Below are 5,268 nucleotides of genomic sequence, written 5' to 3'. Positions count from 1 at the left end.
TAAATAAAATATAAGTATAAACTGACATTAAATAAATATACTTTTTTTTATAAAAATTAAACTTATTTATTTTGCCTAATATATCATATTATTAGTAATTCATAAGAACTTATTATTAAATATATTATTTTTTAATATTTATAAGGTTTTATACTATCTTAAGATATTCATAAATAAAAATACATTAAATGAATATAAATAATACAATATTTTAGATATTAATATTTACCATAACTCGATCTTCGCCTTCTTTTTTCCCTCTAACAAACCCTAATTGCTTGAATCTAAGCCTAAAGCCTTCGAACAAACCCTCCAGAAGTCCTCTGATGGTAGCTGTAAACCTATTGATATCTTTAGTTTGTTGTTCCCCATCTTTAGTTCTTCCTTCTCACCAAAAACCAGAGGGAATTTTGGCAGAATTCTTATTTTTGTTGATTTTTGTCACCGGCGAACTAATCACCGTTTTGTTTGCTGAGGCGGATGATATCAAAAGATTGGTCGAAGGACGTAGACATGGTCATGTTTTTGGTGTATTACTGTTGAGGGTGGAATTGAAATGACTATCACAGCCTTTTAAGGAGTAGAAAAAGTGTCGAGGGAATTCCTAACTCTCTCGAAAGAAATTTTCGAGAAATTTTCGAGGTGTCGCCTATTAAATTGTCGACTTAATTTTTAATGAAGATCGGTATTAAATATCAATAAGAGTTTTGTCTCTCAATTTTATTCAATACTGATCTTCAAAAACTTCTTTCAAAAATTTAAAAAATTGCCTTTAACAAAGAGGAATTGGTATTCCGCAAAATAAATATTAGGTTAAACAACCTAATGAAACACTGTTAAGTGTGGAATAAGGGCAGGATGATTATTCCATTAAAAGGAGGAAGAAATAAGGTAATTTATGCTACGGAAAATCAGCATGAAGCAGACCAGCTAAAGAATAGAAGGCTAATTTGGTGCCTTAGTGGGGTTTAGTAGCATGGAGCATGCTGCTTCTGGGCTTGCGGGGATTATATAGATGCAAAGTATATTGCGTTCTACTTGGATACTTAATGTCGCTTTCATTTGGTAAGAGATAAGATAATTGAGCAATCCAAAAGTCGTTTCTATCATTTTTCTTTAATAGAGATAAGTTGAAAAAGTACTACTGACGATAGCTTGATAGCGGAATATATCTTTTTATTTATTTATCTTGATAGGGGTAAGGACTAGATTATAGAATATATTTTTCAATAAGGTAAAATAATTATAGTATTTTTTATTATATTTCAGATTATATTTTAATTTTTTTACTGAAAAAGTATTAAATTGATCTATGTACGTTACTTGAAGCAATAAAATAGTCCTTCCATTAAAACCGAGATGTTAAGTGCTTATTTTGACTTTTTGTATATAAGGCATAATAACAAATTTAACTATTAATATTTACACATTTATTCAATTAGGCTCTAACTATTTTATCTAAAGCACAACCTTTTGATGCTAACATGAAACTATTTTATCTTATATACTATGTCAACAAATAACTTAAAAACCCAAAATTAAAAAAAAATTATAATTTCAAAAACTATGAAAAAAGCTTTTCAAAATTAAAATAAAAAATAAAAAAAGTCCAAAGTACAAAAAAATATTAGGAATGCAATTTTTTTTAAAAAAAATCAAAAAAAAATAAAAAGTTATAAAAAAAATTTCCAAATTCAAATCAAAGTTAAGTACACATCAGTGGTTGTATATATGGTTTCATCATTGGTTAGATTTGAACAATTATGTGGGTCAATAATAATAATAATAATAATAATAATAATAATAATAATAATAATAATAATAGTAGTAGTAGTAGTAGAAGAAATTTTCTTGTAAATGCATATCTTATGACACCAAATAAAAATAAATAAAATATTTCTATTAACATTTAATTGCTTGAAAAAATAATGGATTCTTCAATTTGTTTTGAAACTAAGGGTTAGTTTAGTATTGTTTTTGAAAAGTGTTTTTAAGAAGTTTGGTTTAAAAATTAAATTTTTAGTATTGCTATAAAAAATTAGTGCTTTTGAGAAATAATATGTCAATTTTAGACATGGTATTATAAAGTAACAAATATACATTTAAATAATATTCAAATTAGTTAATATTATGATATTTTAGTAAGAATATAAAAAACAATTTATTATAACTTATTGTTAATATTTTAATATATAATATTCATTTTAAATATTTCTAAGTAATTAATATTAATTATTTATTAAATTTAATTAGAATATATAAACTATATTTTAAATATTTAAATATAATCACTAAATATTTGTAATTAGATAGTAACACAATTGTATTATTTTAAAAATTGATTTTTTTAAAATTTTTAATTAATGATTTTAACACATTTGTATTATTTTATTTTAAAATATAATTTGAATATATAACCCATATTAGATATTAACATAACATAGAAAACATAGACCTAACGAATTAAAACATTACATGTATTTGGATTAAAGTTTCAAAAAGGGATAATATTTATATACCAAATATATATACTAAAAAATTTACATTAGCATTTACAATTTAAAGTGAATTCATTAAACTAGAAGCTATAACATCTCTTGTTAATTCCATTTCAAAACCACTTGAACTGTTTGATTCACCATCTTCGTCGTCATCATCATCATCATCACTTTCTCCATCATGCACATTTGCTAAATCAATAATATTTTCATATGCCCTGTTAATATTTTCATATTCCATAAAATTGCATCATTTCGATTGACATGTTTTCAGATAAAATTTTCGTATTCCATAAAACATTTGCTTTTCAAAACTATAACTTGGCCTTTCTGCCATAAAAAATGTCTTACAAAAATGAAATGCCAGAGTTTTAGGAATTTACATGATTTATCACTTGAAGAACATAAAGATGCATAACGTTTCTAGCCATTTGTTAGAACAGGAAAATATCTTCCAGAATTTGTTGAAAACTCAATGAAATCAAAATAGTTGGTGGATTTCACAAATCACATGGAGTCAAATTTTTAATGAGTTCATATTATTCCCCAAATATTTTATGAAGGCATGTTTAAGAACACCAAGCTTTCTTAACATCTAAACAATTATTATCATCTCCAATAAGTTACCAACATAAATGTAGCAGCAACTGAACAACATTATAATTGCAAATAACAACTGCTCAATTCTGAAATACAATTGATTCGTCATCTTAAAACAAAAGACCAAAGGAAACTTCAATCAACTTCAGCTAACAAGTCACTCTCTTTACAAAACACATGCCTAGTATCTATTCCCAAATCCACCTACAAGCAACACAATAGCATTTTAGAAACCTCATGCGTAGTGCACCCAACTTTTTGAAATATAACATTACTATTATGTTCGTCAAAGAAACTTATAGCCGAATGAATGAACTAAAGATGATGCCTAAAAAAATTCATCGCTATAACATATACTATCATTTTAATAGTTAGTGATAGTCTTATTGCTAAACTTGCAAGTTACTAGAATTTCTTTTCTAACTAGGCTGAATATTGACATATAAGACAACCCAAGGTAAAACAAAACTATATTTTCGCCAAAAAGAAATGCTAACTAACCTCATAAGCATTTATATCCGAGAAAATAACCTGAAAAAGCATAGGAATTCTTTTAGATTGTATTAGAAGAATAACTACATACGAAAATGGAAACATTTTGACAGGCATCACTTAGCATGAGATTGCTCAAAAAATTCCTAAATTCATTTACCTTCTTTCTAGGCTTTACTTTTCTTACTTCGACACCAGTTGAAACTATCTAAAGTTGAAATCATAAAATGAATTAAGACATCTCAAGCATTCATTTGAAAAGGGGAAAAATGTGTTTAACAGATTGTCATCATACCTCCCTTATCTGGTACCTCTCAAACTTGACAGCTGATTTGGGCAACAAAACTCCACCAGTTGATTTCCGTTGATTTCATTTTCTCAACAATTGGCAATAGTAGGGGGTCAAACAAAATATATTCATCACATGAGACTAGCACAAAATAGATAATCTCTCAAAGGGAGCCTAATGATTTACAAGTTTATACACGAGAACCTAGAAATGTGCATTCATCCACCAATAGGTCATCATGTAGATATAGTTCTATGCTTAAAGTGCTCGCTGAGTTAATGTCAAGAGTTAAGAAGATACAAACTCACTCAATGAAACTACTTAACAATCTAAATATAGAGTAGTGAAACCAACATCAATTAAGAATAGCAAACTTATGTAACTCAATCTTCATATATATTCAGAGGACAGGGATTGGAAGTGAAAAACAACAAAGATAAAAAAATTAAAAACCCTTCAACATCATCATTGCCCTTTGAAGGCAAATGTTTGTCACAGGAAAAGTTAGAAAAAAAGGAAATGAGCCCCATCTCGCTAAAAAAAATCAAACAATCAATTGCTGTAAGATTTTTTTCTTATTTCATCATAAATTAGAGATTGAAATATTCCAATCCAATATCAAGAGCTAAAAAACCTGATTCTTTCACAAATCAAAACAGTCGCAGAAAATAACTAAACTAAGCATAAAGAACAATTAAAGAGAAGAAGAGAACAACCAAAATAGTCGCAGAAGAAAAGAAGCTCACCGGTGGAAGAATTAAAGAGGAACAACCTAAAATAAAAAAAAAAAGAAAAAATTAAATTGAGAGTTAAAATGAGAAGATGAGATTAGGGGATTAGAAAGAAAGAGAGAGAGAGAGCAACAACAACAACCTTGAAGAAAATGGAAGAATTGAAGAAAATAAAAGAGAAGAGAACCAAAGGAAAAAACTTTGAAAGAGAAAATGAAGAAAAAATTGGGAATCTACCATGTGTTTTAGGAGAAGATAAATGGAGGATAAAAATGTAAATAGCCAGCCAAAAACACTTGTAGCTTTTGGTAGTAATCATGTTCGACTAAATAAATGAAATTAGGAATTATAAAACACCAATTTATACAAAATATATTTTAACAATTAATTATTGTTTAATCGATTTTGACTATATTTTATGATTATATATATTAAATATTTATGGAATTTTTTTATGGACGGTATTTTAAGGAGGACTGGGTATAGATTTAAGGTTTGGGATTTAAGGTTAATTTAGGGGTTGGAGGTTTAGGGGTTTGAGATTTAGGGTTTCAACGGTCATGTTAGGGTTTAATTTAGATTAATATTAGTTTTTGATTATTTTTTATGGTAAATATATATGTTATGTTCTTATATATTTGTAAATATAGATCCAGAA

The 5,268-nt window shown here is 27.0% G+C and overlaps 1 long non-coding RNA gene across 1 annotated transcript; it reads right to left on the bottom strand.

Moving 5' to 3' along the window:
• Positions 1-2,484: 2,484 nt before the first annotated feature.
• LOC107963419 (uncharacterized) lies at positions 2,485-4,802 on the bottom strand. Its single transcript, XR_005920516.1, has 5 exons — positions 4,753-4,802; positions 3,886-4,651; positions 3,751-3,798; positions 3,600-3,629; positions 2,485-3,302 (listed from the first exon to the last, which is right to left on the bottom strand). It is a non-coding gene; the product is annotated as an uncharacterized lncRNA (long non-coding RNA).
• Positions 4,803-5,268: the final 466 nt, after the last annotated feature.

The sequence above is a fragment of the Gossypium hirsutum genome, chromosome D11, assembly GCF_007990345.1.
Source record: "Gossypium hirsutum isolate 1008001.06 chromosome D11, Gossypium_hirsutum_v2.1, whole genome shotgun sequence".
Lineage (NCBI taxonomy): Eukaryota > Viridiplantae > Streptophyta > Magnoliopsida > Malvales > Malvaceae > Gossypium > Gossypium hirsutum.
Note: the sequence above shows the minus strand (reverse complement) of the source record. Positions and strands in the feature narration are given on the sequence as shown.